The following is a 16,003-nucleotide window of genomic DNA, read 5'->3' as shown; positions in this document are numbered from 1 at the left end:
CCACGTCCTATTATTTTGGCCAAGAACCTCCATCTCCCTCAAGATCCTCTTCAAGAAGCCTTCAAAATTAGTCCTGACTTGTTGCACATATAATGAGAGGGAATACAAAGAGAAAATCACCATTTCCAACTTCAAGGGGAATAATGCATCTCCAACAGAGTTAGAAGAATGGGTAAACAAACTAGAGATGCACTTCACCCTTTTCCCTTGCCATGATGAAGCTAAGATCTACTTTGTGGAACTCCATCTTGAAGGGTATGCTCATACATGGTGGAGATACATGCAAAGAGTTGGTCATACTTTTGCTTCATGGGAAGATTTTAAAAAGGAAATGTTTGAGGTGTTTGTTTCTCCAATGGAAAATGAAAAGTTGCAAAGAAGATGGTATGATCTTCAACAAAGAGGCATGTCCGTGCGTGACTACTCCAATATGTTCCTCAACCTCTCTATGTACATTGATGGAATTGATGATATAGCAAAATTAAGCAAATATATCTTTGGTTTAGATCCGGCCCTTTCTTTGAAAGTAGGTGCAATTCAGCACAAGAGTATTCATGATGCTATTCAATATGCTAAAAGGTATGGACAGAAATATAGGAAAGATTCAATGGGTTTTCAGCCTAAAGGTATAGGGTATTCTTCATCAAATCAGTCCTCTAAGTTTGGAGCTTATTTCAGCCAGCCAAAGGACACTTTTAAGCAAGAAAACAGGGGGTATAACAGTCCCAACAATTATAACAGCAAAGTACCAATCTTTCCTACTGTTCATACCTCAAAACAGGGTGGACATTATGCACAAAAACAAGGGCAAAATTTCAAAAATATGGTTGAAGAAAAATAGAAATTTACAAGGGCTGAAAATACACAAAAGGGATCTCAAAATAGCACTTATAGCAAGGTCCTTTCTAATGATCAAATTCGGGACATGCGGCCAAAGGTTTATGCTTTAAGTGTGGAGAGAAGTGGACACAAGACCATAGGCTGAAATGTAAATCTAAAAATACCAAGCTTAATTTTTTCATCATTGATGAATCAGATGAAGATGAAGAACAAGAGAATCAAGAGGCAAATGTGTTTCAAGTGGATGCAAACCCTTTGATTGAAGACATGCATGATGAGGATGATGGAACCAATGATGAATTTATAAAATTGTGGATAGCTTTCCTTTTGATCCAAGTGGTTCTTTATGTGCCATTTCTCATGATGCATGGACTAGATGTAAGGGAGAAAATACCCTTCAACTTGAAGGACTGATCAATGGCAAGGTGGTTAATCTCTTGATAGACACAGGTAGCACCCATAGTTTCATAAATATCAAATCTTTACATGGGCTAAAATTGTTACCTCAACAAATGCAAGTGCCTTTGAAGATCCAAATTGTGAATGGAACTTATGAGTCAAGCAATGAAGTGTGCCTACAGACTCCTATTACTCTATCTCTTTCATGTACCATACAAGTGGACTTAATTACTTTGGAAATGGGACCTATTGATATTGTCATTGACTGCGATTGGTTAAAGTCCATTGGAAAATTTTCATTGGACTTAGAGAACATGCAAATGGAGTTCAAATGGAATGGACAGCATATAGAATTGAAGGGCATTGGTAAAAAATAGTTGGAACTCATATCCATGAAGAAATTAAGAAAAGAAATCAATGCACGATCATGTATCTTCCTTCACTCTTTTGCTTGCAAAAGTAGATGAAGAGCAGCCACCAAATCAGCTATCTTCTTCTTCAAAGAAAAAGGATCCAAGGTTGGAAGAGCTATTGGAGGAGTACAAAGATTTATTTCAGCCACCATCATCTTTGCCTCCAAAGCGAGAGATTGACCATCCTATCGACTTGTTGCCTAATACCAAGCCCATCAACAAACCTCCCTATCGCTTGTCAAAGTTTGAAAGGGAAGAGGTGGAGTGACAAGTCAAAGAGTTGCTACAAATGGGTCTAATTCAACCAAGTCAATCTCTATTTGCCTCTCCCGTACTCTTGGTAAAGAAGAAGGATGGATCTTTCCACATGTGCATTGATTATAGAGAGTTGAACAAGTCTACGGTAAAGAATAGATACCCAATTCCACGTATTGACGATCTCTTGGATGAACTTAAGGATGCAAAGGTCTTCACCAAGATTAATCTTCGTTCGAAAATTCAAATGAAGGAAGGAAATGAGTATAAAACAGCCTTTAGGACCGAAAGAGGGTTATACCACTTCTTGGTCATGCCATTTGGGCTCTCAAATGCCCCCGGCACTTTTCAAGCTCTTGTGAACAAAATATTGCAGGCTCTCTTATACAAAACAGTCCTAGTATTTTTTGATGACATTCTCATTTATAACAAGTCTAAGGAGAAGCACTTGATACATGTACAAGAGGTCTTTGACATATTAAGAAGACACACACTCTTTGCCAAAATGTCAAAGTGTTCATTCATGGAAGAAGAAGTGGAATATCTAGGTCACATAGTGGGAGAAAAAGGGATAAGAGTGGATCCTAACGAAGTGAAGTGTGTAAAAGAATAGCCTACACCGACTTCTTCTACCTCTTTATGGGGATTCCTTGGATTATCATCATTTTATAGAAGATTCATAAAAAGTTATGCTCATGTGGTGGCTCCTCTAACAGATAGTCTGAAGAAAGAGTCTTTCTTTTGGGACTCCATAGTTGACAAGAGTTTTAATGAGTTGAAATCTCTTTTAAGTTCAACACCTATTCTTGTTTGCCCAGATTTCTCTAAGGAATTCACTATATGTGCGGATGCTTGTGGAAGAGGAGTTGGGGATGTTCTCTATCAAGACCATGGAGTTATAGCTTATGAGATTCATAAGCTTAATGATAGGGAGAGTGAACTACATGTTTATGAACAAGAGATGTTGGCAATTTTGCATGTTATTAAAAAGTGGCATCATTATATATATGGCAGCCATTTCAAGGTTAAAAGTGACCACCGTGTGGTGAAATATTTCCTTTCCCAACAAAATTTGTCTCCTAAACAACAAAGGTGGCTAGCTACTCTTCAAAGCTATGATTTTGAAAGATCCTATATGGCTAGAAAAGACAACATTGTAGCGGATGTTTTATCAAGAATGTGGGCATGCTCCATCTCTACAATTTCAATTATGCATAAGGATTGGATCAATGATATTCAAGAAGAGTATTTGCTTGATGAGCAAGCATCAAAGATGATGAAGGAATTTCAGGAAGGCAAAGGAGAAGAGTATTCCAATTTCAAATGGCATAACGGTCTTATATGTATCATGGTAGAGTCTTCTTGACACCACAATCTTCTTTCAAAGACCGCATTTTGCATGAGATGCACTCTTCGCCTTTAGCGGGACACCATGGGCTGTTCAAAATCTTTGATAATATCCATAAGAGCTTCTATTGGAAGGGTATTTGGAGGGATGTTAAGGATTTTGTTATGCAATGTCTTCCATGCCAACAAAACAAGGACTCTTTTCTTCTACTCGGTGGCTTACTTCAGCCATTTCCTATTCCTCATGGTAAGTGGACTAATATTACCATGGATTTTATTGAACACAATATTAGTGAGTTTGGGAATCTCCCAATTCCCATTTTTTGAATACTAAAAAGGTGGCACTCGGATAATATGCCCATAAGTTTCTCAAAACCATATGATGTAACCTATCATTGGAAAGCACTTGAAAAATGGAATCTATTGAGCTATAGAGCACTCAATTTGGAGTTATAATGTTCAAGTTATGACAAATCTAAAGATTTGACCACGTGTCCCAAACTTATGGGAAATTCCCATATTCCCCAATATGATGTTATTGTGGAATTACCTACAACAAAGCATGGGTGGAAAAGCATTTATGTGGTGGTAGACCGGTTGACTAAATCAGCCCATTTCATCCCTACCAAAGCTCAATTTACAACAAAGCAAGTTGCTGAACAATTTATGGAATCTATCTTCAAGCTTCATGGAATGCCAATGAAGATTGTGTCCGATCGAGACACTAAGTTTATGGGAAGATTTTGGAGGAGTTTATTCTCTTCAATGGAGACTTTACCATCCGCAAATCAATGGGCAAACAGAAAGAGTTAACAAATGGTTAGAGGTAGCACTTTTTCCATGACACACAAAATGCTTGGGACCATTGGCTTCACCTTGTGGAGTTTTGCTATAACAATACTTATCATATGAGTATTGGAATGTCTCCTTTTGAAGCTCTATATGGTTACAAAGTGCAAGTACCCTCCACCTTATTCCATGAAGATGTGAATCCACAAGCTCGTGAGGAGTTAGAAAAGATAGAGGCTCTTATGAAGCAATGCAAGGACAACATTCGGAAAGCTCAAGAGACCATGAAAACCTATGTAGATGAGAAGAGAAAACATGTGGAGTTTAAGGAAGATGATTGGGTATTCTTGAAGATTCCCAAGTCACGATATACTTCTCTCAAAGGAGGGCACAATAAACTTGCTCATAGATTTTATGGTCCTTACCGCATTGTCAAACGGGTTGGGGATCTTGCTCATCAGCTTGATTTACCTTCAAGCACAAGAATTCATAATTTTTTTCATGTGTCTTAGCTTAAAAAGTATGTTGGTCCTCAAATCCAAGTTCTTGAAGAACTCCCTCCCTTGGATGATGATGGTTTGATCATCTATGAGCCCGAAAAGATTATTGGTAAGAGGAAAAAGGTTCTAAGGAACCAAATTATTGTGGAATACCTTATCAAATGGAAATGTTTGCCTATCGAAGAATCTTCTTGGCAACAAGCATCATACTTGGAGCAATTTCCATGGCTTTTACAAGAGGACAATTCATGAACAAAATAGTAAACATCTTGCTATAATAATTTCCCGTCGAAAAGTTAATTGCCTTATCTTCATCAAAATTTGATTTTGAAGGCATGGATGGATACTACATGTTGTCCGCTACATTTCTATATATAGTACATGAAAATTGGACATTTCTAGCTCAAGATATGGCCAATTTTGTATACAACCTATTTTGGAGAGCTTACAACAGTGTGTTCCATTTACATGGTTATTTCTTCATCAACTTCTTGATTCTTCATCAACATAAGAGCTCTACTTCAGCATGATTCCATATGCTTCAAGCTATCCTTGTAATTATCCTTATAATTTGTTCCCAATTCAACTTTGAGGACAAAGATCTTCTAGGCCAGGATGGCTTGTAATAAAGCATAACATACATTAGTCTCTGTTAGGGTTTGGTATAAAAGGTGGAGATGTAACATGTGAAGGATCTTTTTTGGCCATTTTCAAGAATACAAGATTGAGGGATCCTTCCTCCCACCTATCATAGGGGTGTATACCTATGTCCACCATAGCAAGAGGTGAGTATCTTGTTGCAGCATTCATCTTTGATTCTCAGCCATTCATGGCAATACATTTTCATGCCTAGCCACCTTGGCTATGGTTTCTTTGGCATATTTGATATATTCTTGTATTTTCCAATTATTTTGTTTGCTGTGAGAATTGCCTCTTTTACAGAAATTTTTCTAAACATTGCATCAATGACTTCATGTGTACGACAAACTATGAGAAACCCAAGTTGGATCATCTTGAATGTTCCTCATGCAGTAAGAAATTATAGATATGCAAAGTGATAACAATTTTTACTCTCTACCCCACAATTGTTTGGTGGAAGTAACAAGTTCTCTAGCAATTTTTGAAACCATGTTGGCTATCATGTGGTGCTATATCTCCCATATATGTAGTAATACTTTGATGGTGGTCTATTTCTTTCCTTAAACTGAGGGATTTTGAGGAGCACAGAGGTTGATCTTGGCACTCCATCTACTTGTAGATCACCATTTCAATGCATCCCTAGTGGCTCCAAGTTCTTGAAGTAAAGGATGATGGGGTGATTGTGAAGTTAGGTTCATGAGCCCATAGAGTAGGTGAGAAATGTCAATATCTCCCTCCTCCATGTCCATGTGTGATCATGCCTATTAAAGACACTTATAACTAAGTCAACCATTCTGTCTCTTTTGATTAAAGCTTGAATCTAGGGGATAGTTTGTCTTTTGTTGATCCATCTTGACATGTATGATGCATAATTTTTCATTAGGTTTGACATTGATGCTAAGTGACATCCATACTATATATTTCAATAACTTTTTTGTTGTAGCATGTTTCATTTGAGCTTTCATAGAGGAACATTACACTCTTGAAGACACTTTGATGCTGCAAGTTATTCTTTGATGTTTGAGAAATTACTACATTTGGATAACTCACTTCTCTTTGCTAAGGTTACATGATTGAACTTTGTGTTCCCAATATAATTGAAGGTAGAAAGGGACATTTGCTTGCATCCAATGTTATCTAATGTTTCATTTCCTTCAGCCCATATATCTACTTGCTTGTAAACATTTAGGATAACCAACAATGTCTCTCTTGATCCATCTTGCATTGTTCCACTCTTATGTGGAATTTTCTCTAAGTTCTTCTTAACAAAGTCTCAAGTGATGTCTCTTCTCATATGTGGCATGTGATCTCAAGATTCTCTAATTGCTCCTTTTTTTCCATGCATCGATCCTCTAAAGATTATTTTGTGGTGCATTGAGACCTTTGAAGGTTATTGGATTGATCAATAATCTAATGTTGAGAACCTTGTGACCTAGCTTGATACATATTGAACTTAGAAACCAAATTTAGTGTGTCATTTGTGCATCTCATTCTATATGTTTCTAGTGCATGTACATTACAAAAGGAGATGAAAATGATCCTTTTTGGCATAAGGTCAATGCCCTAAAAATAAGCATCAATATACTAATTCTACCTCTACAAAAGACTTCAACATAAGTAGCATAAAAAGAAACACATTAAACTTACAAAAATATGTGTCATTTATTATTGATGAGGTCAGACTTTTGCATTTTCTCACATAAGCTTATAGTACTTATTCTAATGAACCAAAATCATGTTAGAATTAAAGGACAAAATACCCACCTCACTTAAGATCAATCCTAATTGAGGACAAAGTACTAAGCTATTCTAATGGAAAATGTGATAAAGATCAAATCCCCAAAGCAAATGGCTTGGTTTGTCAAGGTATATGTATTTTACTCAAATTCCATTAACATTAGGGAATATTAAAAAATAATTGGCGACAAAGTTACCTAGTTGATTTCTTGTACTCTCACAATATTTTTCAAATTTTTATTTTCTTTTGATAATTAATATGACTATTTAGGATTTTCCTTAATAATAAATATATCCTCTTCAAATCCCAAAGCATTCAATCAAATAAACAATCAAGGTGACAAATGAGTCATTGCAAAAGCACTTGACCAATTTTGAGTATGTCAACATATGACTATTATTTTTCATGTTTTTCATTGGTAAAGATCCTCCAAGAAGGAAGTCCTATGATGTCTCAAGTAAAAATTAAGCGTAAAAGGCTTTTGTTATGCTTAGTTGGTTTTGGACAGTGCTAGTTCACTACCTTCCTTAGTTAGGGGGACTCTAAGAAAAGAAAGTATGTGATAGCACTTAGCTCATAATGTAAACCATAGACAATATAAGTGAGGACCCTTGCAAAAGAAACCACCATGTATTTTATATAGTGGCATGAATATTTCTAATACCCCTTATTGATATGGTATGATAACAAGTTCTTAAAACGGGATAAAGAAACTAATAAGATACTAGAGTTGTGAATGCTCGAGTCTTACACATAGAATATATGTGCCTAAAAGACAACACAAAGAAGACTCATCAAGTATAAAGAATGGGAGAAAAAAGCAACTAATCACATGTGGTAGATCACCAATGTCCATGACAAGTCTTGCAAAGCACAAAGAAGACCATTCAATAGTTTTGAACCATACACGTGTGAGTGGTGAACACCTAACTTACTAAGCTTCTTGTCGTTTCCACATTCTTGCCCCAACAATTATAGAAGAAATATCAAGAAAGTCCCTAATGAGTCATCAAAGCATTGCCCCAATTACTCAAATGAAAGTGGCATACAGCCTTTATTCATATAATCTAATCTTCCCTTTTTGAACACTATTGGCATGCTATACATTAAAGAAATGAATTGCTTGTCCATATTATCATATCTCCTTCCTTATAGCATCCTCTAAGGATACTCCCCTTGATCTACAATTTCTATTTGGTTATCACAAGCTAGATGCAATGATTCTTGGTATGATATAATGCAATAGCCCTTTATTTCAACCCTGTTACAAAAGAAGCAAGTAGCTTGAAGAAATGTCCACTACCCTTTTAATTTGATATCACCATATTTGGTCTCTGATACCATTATTATACCTATTGATTTAATGAATTTGGTTTGTTTGCTCTATCTTTATATGTTGCATGATGGCACAACATTTGTGTAACATGCTCGCCTATTGGCTGTCTAAGCACGTTTTAGCGGTCCATCAAGAAACGAATCTAAGCGTCGCCGCCTGGCACTCCCATGGAATGTTCTGGGGTTTGTCGCCTAGGGCTTTTCGAGTTCGCCTCACAATGGAATGTTCGTGGCCGAACCCACTAGGATCGAACTGAAATATGGGTTCCTAGTTGTTAAGGTCTCCTGACAGCATTCTAGCGTCGGGTTTTGGACATCCTACTTTACGTAGAGATACCCAATCTGAAGCAGACCCATGCCACACTTGGTTCAAAGAGAATGGGAAATGAGAGAGATGCGTTGCTCAATCTCTTTGCCCGTGGGGCATAGTCCCATTTTGGTCCCCTAAAACAACATGAATCAGGTTCTATCTTAACAATACCTAAAGTCGACAATAGATCCTTGTGAGAAGCCTCCCAGTTCTCTGGGACCACCCTAGCATAGGAAAGACCCAGGGTTCTGTCCACTCGCTTCCCTCAATAGACATTCTTTAGTTATCTAATTAGGTCCTATCACATTTATGTGTGGCATTTAAAATCAGCTTTCTTAATTAAACCTTTACGGAATAAGGTTCATTTTTGTATCTTACAGCACAGACATGAAAACAAAGCAAGTAGACCTTTTGACAAACAAGCTCATTAACCTATCTTCAAGTTAGTCTTTGTCTCGTGCCCATATAGGAGAAATTATGTATCCCTTCTGTCCAACAAAAGTACCCGGTCCAAATCACATGGCACCAAAATTTCCATCCTTTATCTAGAATAGGATCTTCCAACGCCCTAGACATTGGGCTCACGGTAGTCTACAATTCCATTCCAGTCTAGGCAAGGGGTGTCCAGAGCTCCACTGACCCCAAGCGACCTAGGAGTGAGACACAACTTTCGTGGTTGACCTTTTCACCACTCGACCTTCGGTCTGTGAATCAAGTAGTGCCCTCTTGGGGTAATCCGCAGCGCGATCTTGGAGATGATCCACTCATTAAAAATATCATTTTTTAATTAATCCAATTAAGAATCAAGCATAATCAAGGCAATCAGCCTAATATCATCTTCCAGTGAAACATTCCTTTATTTCCCATGGCTACTTTGTCATTACTGACCTTTGCCATGCTTTTACCATCAAACACAAGCACTTGGAATATTTATCCAAATCACAATGTAACAATCAGTTGATTGTAAAAAGCATTTAGAATGTTGTTCAATCAATCAAAAAAACTAATTGTATTTTTTCCAAACAATACAAGAATAGACACGATAATAATTCCATTGCATATTCGCTCTCCCCCTTGGGATCAAAGAGTGATTCTATGCAAAATTTACTTAATAATTGTATGCACAATTCCTAATGTTATTCTTTTTATGATTTTACTATTCATAATCCCTGACCGATTGCTCTATCAACTAATAAGCCATATGCAACTAAGTGCAATTAACTTCCCTTGATACATGCACTTTGCAAACTCCATCTTTTGAATATGTGAGAAGAGGCCTATCTCTTCCCATGACCTATTCTCGTACATCATAGTATGGAGCCTAATGTATCCTCATGCGAGAATCAAAGTAAGCATCTATCAATTTAGAAATATATTACTTACGACCGGAACTGTAGTTGGATTAGTAGTGATGCCCTCGCCCGAGGCTCCGTTGCTTGTTGAGGGATTGCCATCTGTGTGTAACATTTTTCACCTAGGGGCCATGATCTTCTTCTCTTTTAAACATGACTCGCACAAGACTTCAACAGCCACTTGCTCGAGAGGAGGAAAATTGGAAAAAATCGACTTAGGGAAAAGGAAAAGAGAGAATGCGTGTAGCCACCCTCTAAGGGGGAAAGGGAGGAAGAACCTTCTCTCTCTCTCTCTCTCTCTCTCTCTCTCTCTCTCTCTCTCTCTCTCTCTCTCTCTCTCTCTCTCTCTCTCTCTCTCTTGGGGTCTCCTTGTGCTTCCTTGTGCCTCCCCATGCCTTATATTTATAATGAATTAGAGATGAGGGGATGTGGCTGAGAACAAGAGTTCTTGGTGGAGGGGCTCTTGGAAAAATCAGTGATCTGATGCTTAACTCATAAATATGATGGTTCCACTGGCTCCAAAAAGGGGGCAAAACTCCAAAAAACTTGGTTAGAAAACTTTCATATAACTCCTTCTTTCTCTTCTTGTTCGAAGTGTTGTCTACTGCCTATAGACCACGATCGCAGCATGCGCGATTTTGCCAATCTCTCTCTTTATTTTTTTATTTTTATAAAATCTCCAAAACTAACTAAAACATCACTTGTCTTTTCTTTTAAATAACATCCAATTCTAGAAATCTCCATATCTTTTTAAGATAATATCTAAAATATCTAGACTATGCTAGTTTTTCCCAAAATCTAATATTTTTGGACCATCCATACTATACATATTAACACTAGTGATTAATATGGCTCATAACTCTCGTTCACATTGTAACTTTTGTGAAGGGTAGCTATGGTCCTTGTTAATCCGAGAAAAATATCGATTTTATGATTCTTGATTTTTTAAATAAAATATTTTTAATTAAATAAAACTTGTTTTCTGTAGTTAGTAACCTTACTAACTTATTAATTGACTAACTAACTTTTGAACTAACCAACTAACTTTTAATTGCGTGGAAATATTACAATTTGAGTTGTAGATATAATAAGAGTAAAACACACCTCCGTCATAATCTTGTTTCAACTGGCATGGTATCAAATTAGATAGAATAGACTCCCATATATAAGAGAAATTTAATAGTATATTTAGAATCTATGATATGGGGTATCCATTTCGGGGGTCTTGGATACAAGTTTGATACATGAAGAAATAGTACAAATATCATCAAGATTGAATTATCTCATTATATCTTTAAATATAGATAGATAATTTCAATTAATTTGAGATTGAATTATTTTAAGTAAGAGAAATGTGGAATCTTACATTGGCTCCCTCTTTAAGATTCTTTTTCCTTAAAGAAAAAAGCTGCATAATAATTCACTTCTAGTTTATAACCAAAACTACATACTTTTGATAGCATCAATGATACTCACTTAAATTTATATGAAAATCCTTTATGTTAAACAAAACTTATCTTATGTTCTAATACCAAATTTTAAACTTTTGTTGTCTTCCAGAGTTGATGTTTGAAATCCTTGAGCATCAGGATCATTGTTGATCTTCTTCCACTTTGCTATCATTTTCTTCAAGACATTTGAAATAGAAATCATAAATAGCCTAAGTACCTTGGCTCTTTCAACTATAGAGCCTTCCATGCTCTCTTTTTTTTCTTTAACTCTTAGTTACACTCTTCCTAAAATATCTCATCAAATCACATTTGATTAGAGATAATAATAACCACATTTTTAATTCATGTATAATTGATTTGCGTTCTTACTCATAATTTCCAAATAGGCTCAATCTCATCTAGATTTCCTATCTAAAGAGATTCAATCATCTTAAATCTCTCAAAAGAGATTCAATCATTATCAAAAAACATAACATTGAAAATATATCATATATCATAAGATGAAGATTCTCATCTTTGTACCTTCATAATATCCATCATAATATTTGTATATGAAGTTGTATCATAATATATAAATCATCATATTAAAAATGTCAATTTTTTATATAGTTGCAAGATGATATGTAGTTGTATTTGTGTCAATACGATGGAATCTCTTTGATATTCCACAGTAAGAGAAATTCAATCATTGTAATATTGCATCTTCTAAAAGCTCAAAATAAAAATGGGTTTCCCTCCCTCCCTCTCTGTCTCTCTTGTAGTTGCATGTGTGTTCACTATTTTGAAACTCAATAAAAATCATATTACTTATTATGAATTTGATTACTCTAGTTGTTGGAGCTATATATAGCTCACCCTATGTAGACTCGGTCTCATCTACATATATGTAGATTGTGATCAATATAAAATAGCCTTTGGGAGCCTATATGTTGTGTACGTTCTCTCCCTCACACGTCTCTACATATCTTCTCTCTCCATACCTCAACATGGTATCAAAACTATCACAATTGACTATAACCAATTCCTTGAAGAAGACAATTAGGAAGTATATCTATGTAGTATCACTTCAATTCTTGATTCATGTTCTTTACATGCTTAAATTTGATGTGTTTGGTATGTTATGAGCATCCTATGTTATGAATTTTAAGAATAGAAAAAGTCAACTCGATCATCATCTAGATTGTAGATATGTTGAATTCACCTGCCACCTTCAATAGATTAATGCAGGATATCTTTAGGCCATATCTTGATGATTTTGTGCTTGTCTTCTTCGATGACACTTTAGTCTATTCTAAACACGAAGAAGATCATGAACCTCAACTTCGGATTGTCCTTGAGACAATGAGGTCACATAAGTTGTATGCAAAAATGAAGAAGTGTGCATTCTTCAAGCGTCATATTGAATATCTGGGATTCATAGTATCATCAGAAGGAATATCAGTGGACCCAGCCAAGGTCAGAGATGTGCTTGAATGGCCAACACCAGTATCTGTCAAAGAAATACGCAGCTTTCTTGGATTGACAGGATGGTATAGGGTCTTCATAAAAAACTATGCTTTGATTACAACACCTCTGACGGGACTCACAAGCTTTCTTCCTAGCAAATCCCTGGTCAATTTGGAGTTCTGTGTCAAACTTTTTTTAGATCAAGTAAACTAAACTTGAAATAGAAAAATAAACTAGACAATAGCTTTTCGTGCAAACTTCTACAACACAAGTTTTGTCACAATTACTCACTCTTGCTTTTCTACCAAATTTTTCTAGATCATCATCTATTCTTGGTTAAAAGTAAAGTGAAAATGTTTGATCATTGTTTATATTTCTCGTCTATGTTGGTCCGATTTATTCTTGCACACATGTTTCATCTATTGTAGGTCACTTTATTCTTGCCCATGTTTCATCTATCTTGGGTCTCTTTCTTTTGGAGTATGCTTTTTGAACTAAATGTCTTTCTTTACAAAATAGCTTCTACATACGACTTATTGTGTCGTACTTTTATTATTGTTTCGTATATGGTGTACAAATTCTCTGATCTCATATTGTATGTATATTCTCACCCAAATATGTCAAATTCTATAATCGTCAACAGACTTCCTTCTGGAAAACATTGTGTCCCTCTTTCAAGGACAAGGATTCCTTGGATGAAAAGTCAAGATGCTACTAATCCTTGAAGATGATGACTTGCATGATATTATTATTGGTAATTATGAATGTCCACCTCAACCAATTGATCCATTTCATGATAATACCATTGTAATAATTGAAGGATCTATCTTTGAAGAATGGTAAATTGTTTATAATGAGTGGGTCAGATGCATGAAGCAACTCATTGGTATATTCTTTCTTCTCTTCAAGCTTCTCTTATGCTTGACGTATGTAAACTTTCAGCCTCACAAGCTATATAGGAGTAGTTGATAGCAAAAGGATACTTCATGTTCATGATTGGTCTCTTTTTATTATTTATTTTGGTGCTATGTGAAACACGACATATCAATCCCAATGGTTACATAATTAACATTATATTCTTGTTAAGAAATCGGTTTATAGGATACTTCATGTTCGTGATTGATCTCTTTTTATTATTTATTTTGGTGCTTTGTGAAACATGACATATCAGTCCCAATGGTTACATAATTAACATTCTATTCTTGTTAAGAAATCGATTTATCTTACTGATGACACAACTTCTCAAGTCAAAGATTTAGGTGATTTATATCTTTGTACTCTTTCTTCAATAAGAATTTTACATGGAGTTTTACATGTTCTAGATCTACAAAGAAACTTCTTTCAGTTGCAAGACTTGTGGATCTTGGTCTCTTTGTCAGTTTTGACCATACCAAGTGTCGCATTGAGAAAGATGCCCAAACGATAGCCGTCGCTCCTCGCAATGGTAATCTTTTTTAGTTATCTTTAAATGAAGATATTGTAAATGTTGTTACAGCTCGTGGAGATCTTAACATCAAAATATGGCATCATCGCTTTGCTCACTCTAATTTTGCTAAGCTTGTCGATCTTTATTAGCATGACCTTGTTCAAGGTATGGAATTCAAAGCTTGTCCTCACATGGGTATTTGTGAATATTGTGCACTTAGAAATAATTTTCGTAAATCCTTTTCCATTTCCACCACAACTCATTCCAGAGATTTTCTTGATCTTATTCACATTGATATTTGTGAATCTTTTCCTCTATTGAAATCTCAATATCGGTATTTCATGACTTTTATTGATGACTTCTTAAGATACACCACTAGTTTTCTCTTGCGACACAAATCAGAAGCTTTATTGTCTTTAAGAAATTTCAAAAAGCTACAGAACTCCATACTGGTTGTCACATTAAGAAACTTCACAGTGATAATGGTGGAGAATACATTTTAAATGATTTTGATGATTATTGTAATAATTAAGGTATTCATCATGAACACACGATTCCCTAATCTCCTCAATAAAATGGTATTGTTAAATGTAAAAACAAGACTATCCTCAATGCCATGCAATGTATGCTCATTCATTCTGGCTTATCTTGATGTTTTTAGACTGAAGCAATCTCAACAGCATTATTTGTGTAAAATCATCTTCCTATAATTACTCCTTCTGGTAAAATATCAACTACTACTTGGATAGGTGAAACTCCTTCTATTTTATATTTTCAAACCTTTGGATGTATTGCTTATATTCATGTACCCAAAGAAACTAGCAAAAACTTGATCCTCTTGGTATGAAAGTTATTTTAATTGGATATTCAATTTTTTCTAAGGGATAAAGTTTTATGATCCATCCTCTAAGAAGGTAATCATAAGTCTTGATGCTATTTTCCATGAACAAGTTATGGGTAGCATATTATGGTCTTAGGAGGATGATGGGAGAACGTGTTTCCTAGAGGACATTGATGATACAAAGTCATTACTCTGTGCTTTTTTTTAAAAATGATGATAAATCTTCTTCACACAATAATATTGACTCTTTAATTTAGAATTCACAACGTGCATCTATTATTGCTAGTAATGACCTTGGCATTGATCTTTATGTTGATCTTCCAATTGATAATGAGCATGGTACCTGCCATTTTTATGATAATGATATTCTTGAGAATACTCTCAATATTTGTGAAGAGCTTATCTCTTATAGTGATGCTACAGTATCTCCACAAAAGGAATAATGGCAGGAGGCTATGGAAAGCTGAGTATGAATTTCTTCTCTCTAAAGGTACATGGGTTCTAACTAAGTTACCACCTCGATGTACTGCTATTAAATACAAGTGGGTTTATAAGACTAAAACAAAAGTAGATGAAACATTTGACAAATTCAAAGCACAGCTAGTTGCCAAAGGTTTCTCACAAATTGCAGGAGTGGATTATCAAGAAACTTTCTCACTTGTTGTTCGTATTATCAATATTTGGGTCTTGTTAGTTTTTTCTCTTGAGTTTGATTTGGAGCTTCACCGATGGATGTGAGAACTGCTTTTTTTAATGGGCGATTTAAAGGAAGAGATCTACATGCAACAACTAGAGGGATTTGTAGTCAAATATAAGGAAAATCTTGCTTATAGACTTCATCTCTCAAACAATCTTCAAGAGCTTAGTATCAAAATATTGATCTCTTTCTTACAAAACAAGGTTTTATCTCTTTTTCTTTAGA

Source organism: Lygodium microphyllum, chromosome 24 (assembly GCF_053477565.2).
Source record: "Lygodium microphyllum isolate KBCC chromosome 24, Lygodium_microphyllum_v1.1.10, whole genome shotgun sequence".
NCBI lineage: Eukaryota > Viridiplantae > Streptophyta > Polypodiopsida > Schizaeales > Lygodiaceae > Lygodium > Lygodium microphyllum.
This window is presented reverse-complemented; position numbering follows the sequence as displayed.